The following is a 16,930-nucleotide window of genomic DNA, read 5'->3' on the forward strand; positions in this document are numbered from 1 at the left end:
TTTACTTACACTTGCACCAGTGAGGTTGAGTTTTTTTGTTGTGTGTTTGGTGATTTTTAAATTGTGTTTGGTTTTTTTGCGTGTTTTGTTTGTTTCTTTGGGGGTTTTGTTATGGTTTTGTTTTGTTTGTTTCTTTGGGTTTTTGTTATGGTTTTGTTGTGTTTGTTTTCATTTTTTGGGGGTTTTTTTTGCCTCACAGATTGAGAAAGTTCAGGCTGTGGTTTGAATTAGGGGTTCAAACAAACCTAAAGGAAACAGTGACTTCCTCCCACTCAGGTATCCCAACAATAAACCTGAGGAGATTTCACTTGGGAATGGATTGTGGATTTACCAATACTTTTACTGAGTCCCATTTACAGCTTGCCATGTCTTTTAACATCCCAGCAGAGCACAAAACCTAAAGCTAATCATTTATTTAAAGCTTAAAACTGTGTTTAGACTGAAAACTTTGCTTATGGCATCCTGGGTGAACTAAAAAATGGCAAAATCAGGGAAAATGCAGATTAAAGTTAAAATTTTTGTGCAGAAATCCCTTGGAGTGTTCAGTGAGGAAGATCAGTGCCTGAAATGCAAATTCTGCCCTGCTCTTGGGTGAGTGAAATAACAGCCTGCTCTTCTCAGCTGCTGAAAGCCTCTTTCTATTTGGTCATTTGGTTCTTTGCCTTTTCAAAGGGAAATTTCATCCACCGGATTTTTTCCTGGGTTCTGTTTACAGGTGACAGATGGATTTACAAATGTGCAACTCATCACCAGGGCCACAGTGACCCTGCCCTGAGCAGCGCTGTGTGCAAGGTGTGTTTGGGGGCAAAAATGGGCATTTTTGGGGAGTTTCAGAAGAAAAAATTGGGCATTTTTTTGGGGAGTTTCAGGAGAAAAATGGGCATTTTGGTGGATTTCAGGAGGAAAATTATAATTTTGGGGAATTTCAGGAGGAAAATAAGCATTTTGGGGAATTTCATGAGGAAAATGAGCATTTTGGGGAATTTCATTAGAAAAAATCAGCATTTTGGGGGAGTTTCAGCAGAAAAATGGGCATTTCTGGTGGATTTTGGGAGAAAATGGGAATTTTCAGGAATTTCATGAGAAAAATGAGCATTTTGGGGAATTTCATGAGGAAAATGAGCATTTTTGGGAATTTCATTAGAAAAAATCAGCATTTTGGGGGAGTTTCAGCAGAAAAATGGGCATTTTTGGTGGATTTTGGGAGAAAATGGGAATTTTCAGGAATTTCACGAGAAAAATGAGCATTTTTGGAATTTCAGGAGAAAAATGGGCATTTTGGAGAGTTTCAGAAGAAAAAAAATGGGCATTTTGGTGGATTCTGGGAGAAAAATGGGAATTTTTTGAGAAATTTTTTGGGAATTTCAGGAGAAAAATGGGCATTTTTCTCTTTTATCCCAATTGTGCTGTTTCTAAAGTCAGTGCCAACCCCCAAGGTGCTTTTGTGCTGGGTTCACCTTCCCACCTGGTACCTGCATGCTCCGGCATCTCTTCCAAGCCAAATTTTAGGAATAAAACACCTGGAGAAAGCAAGAACTTCAAACTCATCACCCTCAGGGCTTCTCTGCTTCCCACTGATTGAGGAGAATATTTTTTTATTTCCCCCTGTTCCAATCCAGGCTGAAGACAGCCTGTGTGGTTTCATCTAATCTGCTCCTGGAACTGCCACCAGCACGTTGGATAGCTGGGATTTGGAATGTTAACCACAGAATCAGCCTGAGGAATTCATAATTCACCTCAGCCATGGTGGGATTTGGTACAAGAAGATCATTATTACCTCGAGATAGCCTTCAGGTCATTAATTTAAATTAGAAATGCCTTCAAACAGGATATTGTGCTCCTTCCATAGGATTTAAAGCTTAAATAAGCTCCAGAAATCCTTGCTGCCAGATAATTCTGTTGGCAAATGTGAATCACCACTTCCTGACAGTGCTGTGGTTGTTGAAAGTGGCATTAGAGAGGTTCTTAATTGTGTTAATTATTATTGTTGCCTTTAAAGGACTGAAGCCTCACGCAAGATAATCACTTGTCACTGTTCTTTGGGGATTTGGCACTGGAGGGGAGGTGGTTTCTTGCATAACTGGATTCAGGCTAAAATAACTGTGACCTTGTAAATGAGGTGGATGTTTCCTAGGGCAGACAACTCTTGGAGCAGTGGAGGCTGTGGGAGGGAGGTGTAGCTGGAAAGAGAATTTTTATCAACAGGAGACAGCACTGGGAAGTGGGAAAGGCTGAAGGAGGGACTGGGAGGGAGCTGGATGTGATGGGTGAATGGAGATCCAAAAATGATTTAAATATCTGAGGGTGCGGAGATGCTCCAGTGCAACGAAAGGGTTGGAGTGGAGGCAGCCTGGGGAGGCAGGGCTTTGGCTCACGCTGGGGATGGAAATAGTGGAAATCATCTGCCAAACTGAACTGGTCAGGTCTGAAATCATCTGCCAAACTGAACTGGTCAGGTCTGAAATAAGCTGCCAAACTGAACTGATCAGATGAGAAATCAGCTGTCAAACTGAACTGATCTGGTTGGAAATCAGCTGCCAAACGGAAGTGATCAGTTTGGAAATCTGCCAAACTGAACTGATCAGGTTGGAAATCAATTGCCAAACTGAACTGATCAATTTGGAAATCAGCTGCCAAACTGAAGTGATCAGGTTGGAAATCGATTGCCAAACTGACCTGATAAGTTGGAAATCAGCTGCCATCTGAAGTGATCAGTTTGGAAATCTGCCAAACTGAACTGGTCAGGTCTGAAATCAGCTGCCAAACTGAACTGGTCAGGTTGGAAATCAATTGCCAAACCGAGCATCAGCCAGCTCGGAGGGCAGAACCTGCAGTTTCTGCTCCTTGCTTGCTGTGGATGTGCCACAAGCAGAGCTCAGTGCCTTGGCCTCTGCTCCATCCTCAATGCCACACCAATCTGATTTCCAAAAAAGCTCCTCCCAAAACTTAGCACCAAGCTGTCCTGCCAGGCTCAGCAGGAAAGACTCAGCAACATTTAAATTAACAGCTACAAACTTTGCTCTCTTCGTGGTTTCAGTCAACTCCTCCACCTTTAATTCTGATTTCCCTCCCAGTCTGAATTCCCCGGTTCAGAATGGGGATTACCTCACCTCCAGGCTTTCTGTGTGCCCCAGATTTCCAGCGAGGGGCTGAGCTGTCAGTGCTGCACATCCAACCTGCTGATTGCAAACGTACCTGAGGAGGTGTTTGCAGTGAGTGTTGGGTGATCACAGCACACACAGAGCCCAGATCCTCCCAGGCCCGGGGCAGGAACCTTCATTCCTGCAGGCCGCAGCCTTTTCTCCTTGTTTAATGCTGATTTTGAGTTTTCCTCAAAAGGCATTTTGTTGTTGGTCCTTCTTGGAAAGCTCAGAGTGGATGCTCACTGCTGGTTACGGATAATACAAAATTATTATTATAACACAAAATTGGGGTTTTTTCCCTTTTTTAACCACCCAGAGCTGTCCCATTCCTCGCTGCTGTCTTCCCATTTCTTGCTAACTGAGGGAAGGAAAGCTCCCTGGCAGTTTGCCACACTGAAACCCCCCAGCCCTGATTTATTATCACCCAAACCAGCTGCAGATGTTGGCTGGACCAGGGCTCTGCTGCCAATTAGGGCGGCTCATGCAGAGATTGCTGCTCTGTTTGCCTGGCACTGATGATGGGGAGTTTCAGGAGAAAAAATTGGGCATTTTGGGGGAGTTTCAGGAGAAAAACGGGCATTTTTGGGGAACTTCATGAGAAAAATGGGCATTTTTGGGGGGGAGTTTGAGGAGAAAAATGGGCAATTTTTGGGAATTTCACAAGAAAAATGGTCATTTTTGGGGAGATTCAGGAGAAAAATGGGCGTTTTTCAGAATTTCAAGAGAAAAATGGGCGTTTTGGAAGATTTCATGAGAAAATGGGCGTTTTGGGGGGAGTTTCAGGAGAAAATAGGAATTTTTGGGAATTTCATGAGAAAATGGGCATTTTTTGGGAGTTTCAGGAGAAAAATAGGAATTTTTGGGAATTTCAGGAGAAAAATGGGCATTTGGGTAAATTTCAGGAGAAAAATGGGCATTTCGGGGGATTTCAGGAGAAAAATGGGCATTTTTGGGAATTTCAAGAGAAAAAGGAACATTTTTGGGAATTTCAGGAGAACAGTGGGTGTTTAGGGGGAATTTAATGAGAAAAAGAGGCATTTTGGGGAGTTTCAAGAGACAAAAAGGGAAATGGGTTTCACTTCAGGCCAGGCAGGGACTGAAGCAGTGTAGAACCAGATTTCAGGGATTTCAGCCCATTTTTTGGTTTTTTTGCTGTGCTAATGAACCCTAAAATTCCACACTGAAACTCTTCCCCAGTCTGTGTGGTTTGGGGGGGGTTTGAAATTTGTCTGGGGTTCACTGGAAGTTTGTCTGAACTTTCGTGTATTGGAAAGAAAACTTTGAGTTTTCAGCGGCCTCCAAACCTCAGCTCAGCCCCTCTGCCTGGCAGGGTTTGGTTTCTGAGACCATTTGGGGAATGGTGAGAGAAAATGATTTTCAGGAAATTTTTGGATGAAAACAGCAGCACTGACAACTGTGGAGACAGGAGAGGAAGAGATTCAAACATTTCCAGTGTTGTAAAGCACAGCCAGCCTCAGGTTTGATATTTCCTCCTGCTGTTAATCCATTATTTCAATCAAATTGGTCACAAATCTAGATAATCTCATTCAAAATTAGGGTGATATCAAACATGATTCCTTGAATCCCTTTAAACTACTTCTATTACATTTTTAGTCTGTGATCTTTGTGGCAATTTCAGCAATAATTTCCCAATATTGCATTTCCAGGGCTCCACGTGACCTGCTCCATCCATAAGGCTGCTCCAAGTATTGCAAACATTATGAATATCACCAGTTTGGATTTTCAACACTCTGTGCAGCATTGCAACTGCAATTTGACCAAGTTCAATACAGCTGAGGTCTGTGGGAATTAAAATGGGGTGGAATTATCTGAGTGCAGAGTGAAATAAATGTGTGAAATTGTGGGAGAGGAAAATCTGAGAGAGTTTCATTCATTGGTCTCATTTGAACTTGTGGTTGTAGGATGCTCCTATGGATTGTGGCCCTTAGTAAGGAGCCTAAATAATTTATTTTTCCTTAAATCAGTGTTTTTTAGTGTTGTCTAAACCTCCTGAAATTCAGCAAAAAAAAAAATCTGCAACTTATTAATTCTCCTTAGACAGACATCCTTAACACAGGGTTTATATTTATGCTGTGTCCAGAGGTTTTCTAAAAATAAATAAATAGTTCAGGAAAACTTAAAGCTGCATTTTTCCAAACATTTACCCCTTCCATGGTGTGTCTGTGTCCATCTTTTTATGCTTCCTATAATTTTTAAGGTCAATAGGAAATAAATAAAATCTCAGGCTGTGGGAAATGGATTTGTAGAGAATTCTCCAAGCCTGGCAGAAAGCTCACACAGTGTGCATCTGTATGCAAACTTTGAAATAAGAAATGCTGACTTAGAAATGCCATGGAATGGGACAGATATTTCTGAGAGAGAAATGGAACCAGAGATAAGTTTCAAATGATGGTTTTGTAAAAAAGAATGGGTACTTTGGAGAAATACAACTGTGAAAGATGCATTGTAGGAGGGGTAAAACTACCACGAGGGGTAATTTTAGATTATTAGCTTTAAGGCATTTACAACATGCTTGATAGGCCAAGAAACACTTATAATCTATTGTAATTAGGAAATAGTTGGCTTCTGATTGTGATGGTGTGAATTATAACATCTGTATTGTCTCATGAGACGATGAGACTGAAAGAGGAATAAAAGAGAGAGAGAGTCTGTCTCTTCAATGAGACTGAAAATGGAATAAAAGTTTTTGCCCCATCTCTGGGTCAGAAAAGGGCCTAATCCAACAGTTTATAACCTGTGTATTTCCAGCTCTGGATATTGGATTTAAAAGCAGCTCTCAGTGAGCTCCTCGGGTATCAAGTGCTGAGTGCTCCACATGGAAGGAATTCCTTGCACACACAGGAGATCAGAGCCCATTAGCCACCAATATTAGATTAAATGAGACTAAACACTACAGAGGGTGATTTTTCCCTTCTCCCAGAGGTTTATTATTGCCCTAATGCAAAGCACTGCTTTGCTGGAGAGACTTTGCTGTGTTTAGTCTTTCCCCAGCTCGGGATGCTCCGAGGGGATCCCGGAATTCCAGGCCTTATCTCCAGAGCAATCTGATGCACGGCCCCAGCAGAACTGAGGGGTGAAACCCTAGAGCTGGGCTTTGCTCTGACTTAATAGCAACATAAAAGACTTGATTTTCCCCTTTAAGGCCTGAGATGGATTTCCCCATGAAGATGCGGTGTTGTGTTACCGGAATGAACCTAAAGGATTTTTTTGCAAGCAAAGCCCCCAATAAAGTTCCACAGCTCCTGTTGGGGTTGAGGAATTGGGGTGATGCTTGAGAAGGGCCAAAAGCAGCCACCTAAAAAGCAGGAAAAGGAGTTTGGGTGGTGCTGAGGCTTCCCTGGCAATGAACTTGGCTGAGCTCTCTGGGCATCCACAGTGCTGTGTGTGCTCAGTGTGTGGGATGAGGCTCTGCAAGGAGGAGGTTTTGTTTTGTCTCTGCTTTGTCTGTTTGGGAAACTGAAAATTGGTTCCTTCCAGCAGGAATCGCTGCCTGCCAACGGGACACATTCCCTGGGATCTAAATGTTGTTTGGCTTGTGGCAGAGCTGGTGAATGCCGCGTGTCTTTCGTGATTTTTCAATTTCTCTGAAGAAAAAAGCCATGAAAATTTTGTGTTGGGTTTCCTGAGGGAGTTAGGTGATGCTTGGCCAGGCGAGTTCTATTTAAATCTCAGGGATCCACAGGGAAACAACAAAATTGACACAAATTATGTCCTGTTTTCTTCTGCCCAAATCCAAATCAACCCATTCCTCCAGGCTCTGGACATTTCTGCACCACAGGATTCCAGTGGATCCTAAATTCCCTCCAGTGGGGGAATCTGAGCAAAATAGATCCCACATTCTGCTCAGAATTTTTTTTGCCACCCAAATGTGACACAAAAATGTCGCCAAAACCACACTGAATCCAAATGCTTCACAGAGCTCAGTCAGGTTTTCCTGAATTTTCATTTCAGAAGGAATAATAAAAAAAGCTGCAGCAGAATAAAATAAATCCTGGTCATGCTGTTATCAAGTGTCACTCTGGATTTTCAGGGATTTCTTCTAAAAATTTTTCTGTAGAATGAACATAACACCATTAGAAATTTGAAACTGGAGTAAAGTTTGGATGTAATAGAATATTTCCATCCATTCAGGTTTTAAATGACCAAATTGATTTTGGAATTTTGCTCTTGCCTAAAAACCCATGAAATTTTAAAATCCTAGAATTCTTTATTAATTGCAACACCCTTTTCTTCATGCACCTGGTTTGCCCTTCCTGTGAGGAGGTGCAGAAATCTTTGAGTAGTTCAGTGAGTATTTTACACCTGGTACCTGCTCACCGGTGGTGGGGATGAATTCCCACCAAGAATTTTCTGTCAGGTCCAAAAGACACATCTGCAAAGGAAGAAATTATCCTGAATCTCTAAAATCTCAATGAACTGCGTCAACCACAACATTATTATTTATTTTGGTGATGTTTGGAAGGGTTTTATTGAAATTAAGAATGACCTGAGCAGAGCAGCAGCAGCTGCACTTGTGTTTGGTGGAACCAAAGAAATTATTTTCTGATTTAAGAGGTCTTCACAAGTGATTTCAACCTCAAGCCTTAAATAAAAAGGAACCTGCAGAATAATTTTGCAACCAAGAGATCCACAACATGCAAAGATGAATATAAGAGGTGCAGCTACTCCAGGTTGTTACCCTGTTTGTTATTCTGCTACTGACACTAATTTGGTGTACAACTTCAGAGGCTGAGTACAAAAAACATATATTAGATTAAAATGGAGCAAACCTTGTGCCCTGATGGAGTGGGGAGTGAAATCCCTTTGGGAAAAGAGGAGCCAGCAAAGGTTGGTGGGCCTGGTGTGGCTGGAGCATCTCATCAATGCTCTGGCTTTAATTGAGTTCTTTCCCTTTTAATTACATCTGGAGACTGGGAACCCAAGCCATGGGCAAAGTCTCACCTGCATTGTCCAGAAATCTTCATTTACGCCCTACAAATTCCCTGTAGGATCAGGGATGGGCAGGATTTGTGTTAATATCTGCAGAGTTGGGATGATTCTCTGCAGTGTTTTTGCTCCTTGGCCAATATAGCAATAAGTTTGTAGCCTACATATCCACAACAAGATAAGACGAATATAAGAGGTGCAGCAACTCCAGGTTGTTACCCTGTGTGTTATTCTGCTTCTGATTATTAATTATTATAATATAATAAATATAATATATTAACTATATAAATTATTATTAATTTGGTGTACAGCTTCAGAATCTGAGTACAAAAAACCAGTTTTAGATCAACATGGAGCAAGCCTTGTCCCTGATGGAGTGGGGAGTGAAATCCCTTTGGGAAAAGGGGCTTTTGTCCCTGACAAAAGAGGAACCAGCAAAGAAAGGTTGGTGGGCCTGGTGTGGCTGGAACATCTCATCAATGCTCTGCCTTTAATTGAGTTCTTTCACTGCTCATACACTTTTAATAACATCTGGAGACAGGGAACCCAAGGCCGTGGCTTCTGTTTCTGATAGATTCCTTTGCACTGAGATTTAATGGATTAGCCAAAATGATGTGAAAAAATGGATCTCTGATTTATGACCTGCAATTTTTCGCTTACTGCAGCATTTTTTTCCCCCCTCAATCAGTGTTTTCCACCCTGTTAAAGCCTTGTGTGAATAAGTGCTATGTTGTGTTTCTGGATTTGCCCCGAGGGCTCATCAGACGACCCTTTGCCTACAGTCCCCACCAGGCCATTTAAACAGGAAGTTTAATTTTATAGTATTAAAAAAGAGAAAACGGTACTTAATTATCTGGCTGTGAAACAGCAGTACTCTTTCTTAATTTTAGTAGCTAATAAAATGCTGTTCCTGCAGTTAACTACTTCTGGTCCAAATGCACTACAATTTTGGCTATTTGAATAGAATATTTTATGAACTGTTATATATTGCACTACAGTTTTTAAACTCTGCTATGACATATTTCTCTCAAGATTTATTAGCATTTTTTATTTAAAACAATATATTAAAGAGAGGAGAAAGAGTAATCTTAGCTAAAATTCAAATATTAGAAAAACATAACATAGACCAAATCTTTTCATTTAACTTCTCCCCCCTCCTCCTCCACCTTCTCCTCTCCCACCGTTGCTATAAAAAAGTTTTTTGGAACAACAACCCACACCTGCATCATTAATTCAATATGTCTTCCAACATGACTCAAATCAGAGTATCAGTTTCAGGGGCCATTTGCTACTTAAATGACTTTATGAAAACAGAACAATGAGCTGCCCCTATGCAGCCCTGACTCCAACTCTGGCTAAAATAAACCTCGACATCTTTTATATCCCCGTGCATTTCTTTCTTTCCTAACAGTTTTCTCTCTGCTCCCCTCCCCTGGAGCAAACAGGCTCATTAAGTGCCAGGTCTGTTGTGTGCAACTGTCTTTAAAAACTCGTTAATGCCTCGAGCTGGGGCAGGGTGTCTGTGCCCAAGCCCATCTGGAAGTCTGCTAAATTAAAAATTATTTGGGGTAAAAAGCCTTTTGTCTCAGGCCAGGCTCTGAGGAAAGAGGCTCCCTGCTCATATTGACAATATTTGGGGTTTTTCCCCCATTTGAAGGTGCTGATGGCAGGATCTGGGTTGGCCCCATCATTGCAATGGGTTGAGGGTGAGCACTGGGAGGATTTTGTTCCTCAGGTTTTGGGTGAGAGAGAAGCTGTCTTACAAAACTGGGGCTGATCAGCTACCTCATCAGCGGAGGTAGTTGATGAGCTATTAAGAAAAAAGTCTGCACAGAAAGGGCACACAAAGCCCCTCAGGGGTTACACCCAAAAATGGACCACACGTCACAGGTTTTTATATTTTTATAAGTTTGGTCCATTTTCATATTGGGATTCAATCTTCCAATTACAGCTTCAGGTAATGAAGGAATTTACCCCAGGTTTGCTCACCCCAAACTCATTTTTATTTACATTTTTGGGTCCTGAGTCAGTGAGGTTTCCTTGATTGCCAGGCCTGGAGAGGAATTGTTGTGGCTGCCCACAATGGGGATGCAGCAGCTTCCCATGGAGCTTAGAGTTCTAGACTAAAGAACCGCAGGGTTACAAATACATGAAAAATAGAAAAGCTCAAATCCTCAGGCATCAGGATGATCCTTCCAGCTCAGGAGATTCTAAGTGTCCGAAAAGGATGTGACACTTGGGGACATTGTTTAATGGTGAACATCTATAGCATGGTGTGGCTAAAGCTGATAGGCCAAAAACCACTTGTAGTGTATTGTAATTAGGAAATAGTTAACTCCTGATTGTGATGGAGCGAATGATAACATCTGTATTGTCTCCCCTTCACATGGGACTGCAAATGGAATAAATGTTTTTTAAATACCACTGAGTTGCCCCATCTCTGGGTCAGAAAAGGGCTCAGCCCACCAGGCCCACACAGTCCCTCCCAAGTCAGGTCCCCTCTAAAGGAAATGATCTCTGTTTGCAGAAGGGACCAAAGCCCAGCGAGCATCTGCTGAGCCTTGGCTGTCACTTAGCGATGGAGGACACACAACTCCTGCTGCTCCCCCTCCATGGAACAGAGCCAGGTGAAAAGGGAAACCCTTGCCATCAATTATGTGAGAATTAATAATAATAATAATAATAATAATAATAATAATAATAATAATAATAATAATAATAATAATAATAATAATAATAATAATAATAATAATAATAATAATAACATATATCTAATATATTGTCTATTATATATTACATTAATATAATATATTAATATATATAATATAATATAATATAATATAATATAATATAATATAATATAATATAATATAATATAATATATTAATATAATATATTAATATATTGTCTATTATATACAGTCTATATCTAATAGACAATATATTAGATATCAATAATAATACATTATAATTACATACTACATCTAATATATTATATATATTAGAGATCTATTATAGAATATTATATCTAATAGACAATGTATTGTCTATATCTAATAGACAATATATTAGATATCAATAATAATACATTGTAATTACATACTACATCTAATATATTATATATATTAGAGATCTATTATAGAATTTTATATCTAATAGACAATGTATTGTCTATATCTAATATACAATATATTAGATATCAATAATAATACATTATAATTACATACTGCATCTAATATATTATATATATTAGAGATCTATTATAGAATTTTATATCTAATAGACAATGTATTGTCTATATCTAATAGACAATATATTAGATATCAATAATAATACATTATAATTACATACTACATCTATTATATATATTAGAGATCTATTATAGAATATTATATCTAATAGACAATGTATTGTCTATATCTAATAGATATATATATGTCTATTAGATATAGACTGTATATATCTAATATATACAGTCTATATCTAATAGACAATATATTAGATATCAATAATAATACATTATAATTACATACTACATCTAATATATTATATATATTAGAGATCTATTATAGAATATTATTATTATTAAAGTATAAATAAAATAAAGTATATCTAAAATAAAGTATAAATAAAAAGTATTATTATAAATAATAAAGTATAAATAAGTAAAGTAATAAAGTCTACTTAATATGGTATAAACAAAAGTAGAAAAGTATATATTAGAGAATACTTAATAAAATATAAACAAAAAGTATACTAATACTAATACTAAAAATATTTTGTATAATTCTAGATATTATAATTACATACAATGTCTAATGTATTATATATTTTAGATATCTCTTATAAATTATTATTATTCAAGTATAAATAAAACATCATAAATGAAAGAAAATGTAAATAAAAAGTATTATTATGAATAGTAAAGTATAAATAAATAAAGTAATAAAGCATATAAATAAAAGTATAAAAGTATATATTAAAGTATACTTAATAAAGTATAAATAAAAGGTATAATAATACTAATACTGCTATTACTACTACTATTTAATATAATTATATATATTATAATTACATACTCTAAATAATAATAATAATAACAACAACAACAACATATATCTAATATATTGTATATTAGATATCAATAATAATACATTATAATTGCATACTACATCTAATATATTATATATATTAGATATCTCTTATAAAGTATTATTATTAAAGTATAAATAAAACAGCATAAATGAAAGAAAATGTAAATAAAAAGTATTATTATGAATAATAAAGTATAAATAAATAAAGTAATAAAGTGTATAAATAAAAGTTTAAAAGTATATATTAAAGTATACTTAATAAAGTATAAATAAAAGGTATAATAATACTAATACTACTATTACTACTACTATTTCATATAATTCTATATATTATAATTACATACTCTAAATAATAATAATAATAATAATAATAATAATAATAATAATAATAATAACAACAACAACAACAACAACAACAACAACATATATCTAATATATTGTACATTAGATATCAATAATAATACATTATAATTACATACTACATCTAATATATTATATATATTAGATATCTCTTATAAAGTATTATTATTAAAGTATAAATAAAACAGCATAAATGAAAGAAAATGTAAATAAAAAGTATTATTATGAATAATAAAGTATAAATAAATAAAGTAATAAAGAGTATAAATAAAAGTTTAAAAGTATATATTAAAGTATACTTAATAAAGTATAAATAAAAGGTATAATAATACTGATACTACTATTACTACTGCTTTTTAATATAATTCTATATATTATAATTACATACTCTAAATAATGATGATAATAATAATAATAATAATAATAATAATAATAATAACAACAACAACAACAACATATATCTAATATATTGTATATCAGATATCAATAATAATACATTATAATTACACACTACATCTAATATATTATATATATTAGATATCTCTTATAAAGTATTATTATTAAAGTATAAATAAAACAGCATAAATGAAAGAAAATGTAAATAAAAAGTATCATTATGAATAATAAAGTATAAATAAATAAAGTAATAAAGCGTATAAATAAAAGTATAAAAGCATATATTAAAGTATACTTAATAAAGTATAAATAAAAGGTATAATAACACTGATACTACTATTACTACTGCTTTTTAATATAATTCTATATATTATAATTACATACTCTAAATAATGATGATAATAATAATAATAATAATAATAATGATAACAACAACAACAACAACATATATCTAATATATTGTATATTAGATATCAATAATAATACATTATAATTACATACTACATCTAATATATTATATATATTAGATATCTCTTATAAAGTATTATTATTAAAGTATAAATAAAACAGCATAAATAAAAGAAAATGCAAATAAATGTATTATTATGAATAATAAAGTATAAATAAATAAAGTAATAAAGCATATAAATAAAAGTATAAAAGTATATATTAAAGTATACTTAATAAAGTATAAATAAAAGGTATAATAATGCTAATACTACTATTACTACTACTATTAATATAATTCTATATATTATAATTACATTCTCTAAATAATAATAATAATAATAATAATAATAATAATAATAATAATAATAATAATAATAATAATAATAACATATATCTAACATATTGTATATTAGATATCAATAATAATACATTATAATTACATACTACATCTAATATAGTCTATATATTAGATATCTCTTACAAAGTATTATTATTAAAGTATAAATAAAATAGCATAAATGAAAGAAAAATGTAAATAAAAAGTATCATTATGAATAATAAAGTATAAATAAATAAAGTAATAAAGCGTATAGATAAAAGTATAAAAGTATATATTAAAGTATACTTAATAAAGTATAAATAAAAAGTATAATAATACTAATACTGCTATTACTACTACTATTTAATATAATTATATATATTATAATTACATACTCTAAATAATAATAATAATAATAATAATAACAACATATATCTAATATATTGTATATTAGATATCAATAATAATACATTATAATTATTATTATATAATATACTATATCTAATATATTATATATATATAGAATATGTATATGTAATATATATATTATATATATAAAATATATATGTAATATATATATTACATATATATGTTATATATATATGTAATTATATATATATAATTACATACACTAAATAATAACAACAACAACAACAACAACAACAACAACAATAATAATAATAATAATAATAATAATAATAATAATAATAATAATAATAATAATAATAATAATAATAATAATAGTAAAAAATCACTAGTATTAGTATTAGTATTATGTTTTGGAGGAAATATCCTTCACAGCTGGACCAAGGTTTAATGAGGTTCAGTCAGTTCATTTGAGTCTTTAAGAGACTCACACAATGACCAATATCAGCCTTGGATGGCAGCAGAAATAAATGAGGTTATCATGGACACACAGTGGAGTCTCCTCACACTGAGCAAATGCATCTCCAGCAGTGGAAAAATCTTTATTTTTACCAGGAATGTGCCTGCTCATCCCATAACCCAAATCCAGTTCTGAATTGCTCGAAGGGAAAAATAAAAAATAAAAAATAAAAAAGCTTCCTATTCACTTGCAAAAAAGCTGCTGCTTATTATATCCCTTCTGGTTTACTGCCCCTAATATAGACATAGCTAAAAATCTTCCCAGATCTATTTTGAGGCCTGTCTGAGCATAAATATTTTGTTGATGACAAAAAAGTGGCTTGTTGGTATATTTGAGAGTCTTCAAGAGCTAAATTGGGATTGGATGGGAGCCAGGATTGTGCATTGGGGAAGACAGTTTGTACAATGTGTAGCAGGGAGGGCAAGGAGGAAACATGTCAGGTTTGAAAAAAAAAAACCCCAAAAATCAAAAAACAGCAACAAAAAAATGGGGTGGAAACAAGGAAAATGCTACTGAAGATGGTGATTGAAATCAGAGTAATGGGAATAAAAAACATGTTTAGTATATGAAGCATAGGAAGAAATAAAAATGGGTCACTTTTAGCAGCAGAGGTGCTTATTTGTGTCATAGTTGTCTTGAAATCTGGGTGTAGAATTCAGAGTTGAGAGGAAATCAAGAGAAGCTCCACAAAGACAATTCTGTGGGAGAAAACAGGAGGTAACTGCAGAAAATCCTGTGCAGGCCAATATTGGCAGTTCTGGATGAATCAATGGATGAAACAAAGCCAAAAAATCCCTCCTTGAGGGCTCCAAGGCTCTCCTGACTTTGAGAGGAGCTGATGCATCAAAGGGAATTGGAGATCATGGCCCTGTCACTTAGGGATCATCACCAAAAAAAAGCCAAAACCCCAAAAAAGCCCTGGAAGCTGCAGAGCCAGGATCAGCTGTCCCTTTTTTGATCCAGACTGGGATGGCAGAGGGAATCACTCATGTGCCAGGGGAGGCTTTAAACACTGATGGATTAAAAAGGAGTAAAAAGCACAACTGGTGATGGCTGAACTTCATTAATTTCAGCCCAGGTTCCTGAGACACTGTGGAAATGTCACTGCTGATTGCTGCAGGGGTGGCTGAGGATGAGGAGGTCTGGCTGAGGAGTAACCCAATAGTAGCTGCTGGGTGGTAAATCCTTGCACATCCAGCCTGGGTGGGGGTCTGCTCCTCCACCCTTGTGGGTGAAGATTTTAGGGACATCCCAGCATCTCTGGGGAAGAAAGCAGAGGAATTCCCAGCTGTTTTCTGAATAATGCTGGAAGGAAGATGTTTGGTTGATGTGAAATTCATGAAAGTGCCCAAAATTGGCTGTACAGGAGCAGGTAATGAGCCCCTTTTGGAACCACTCTCAAAGCTGGTTGAGTCTTCTTGAGCATGAAACCTGATGGAAACGTTAACAGAAAATATTTCACTTCTACTTCTCAAATCAGGCCTTGACTTTCTGGTGAGATGTGGGAGAGATTATCCTTGTTGAGACATCAAGAACTGATTACTAAATTACTTTTTATTCATAACTGATTAGGATGAACACTATCTATATTAAACTCATCTCTGGAGCTCCAGCCTTGGCTTTCCCTATTCTCTGTCTCCTGGCCCATCCTAGACCTAAAGCTGTGACAGGCAAAAAGTGACAAAAATTCTCTGCTTGTTCCATTCAATGTTCTCAAATCCTCCCAGCACTTGAAAGAAAAAGCTCTTAAGAACTCCTAAGGGTCAGATTGTGCCGTTTTTGTGCAACAGCAGTGTCACAATAACTTGAGGTGAGCCCCTGGCCCACAAAACAGCTTCTCAGGGGTTTGGTTGTGATGCTGAGATTTAGGCATTGATGCATCCAGAGGGAATGATGTTGGTTGGAAGCATTAGGAGGGTTCAGGACATGGTGAAATATTAAATTACACAATTTTTCTAAACCTTTCAGTGTTCATATCTGTGCCAGGCTGAGGAAGAGATCCCAAACCCTCCCAGATTCACTTTGTCCTGCAGACAGCAGCTCCCTTTGGGGAACCAGAGGCCTCTGTGGAAGGAAGAGCTGAACTCCAGTGACTCCTTTGGGTTTGGCTCCTTGCAATTCTGACCTGAGGCTAATGCCCCATTATTCCAGCAGTGGCTGCTTGCTTGCTGTCATTTCAGGCACCCCTCAGTGCCAAGCAGCCCTCAGTATTTACCCACCTGAGCCTTATCAGAGCCTGCTCTCTGTAACCCGGATCCCTGGACCATTATGGAGATTTGGTGGCTGCTCTCAGTTGACACACTCATTCTCTAAAGACAACATCCCAAATGAGTCTA

The sequence above is a fragment of the Zonotrichia albicollis genome, chromosome 25, assembly GCF_047830755.1.
Source record: "Zonotrichia albicollis isolate bZonAlb1 chromosome 25, bZonAlb1.hap1, whole genome shotgun sequence".
NCBI lineage: Eukaryota > Metazoa > Chordata > Aves > Passeriformes > Passerellidae > Zonotrichia > Zonotrichia albicollis.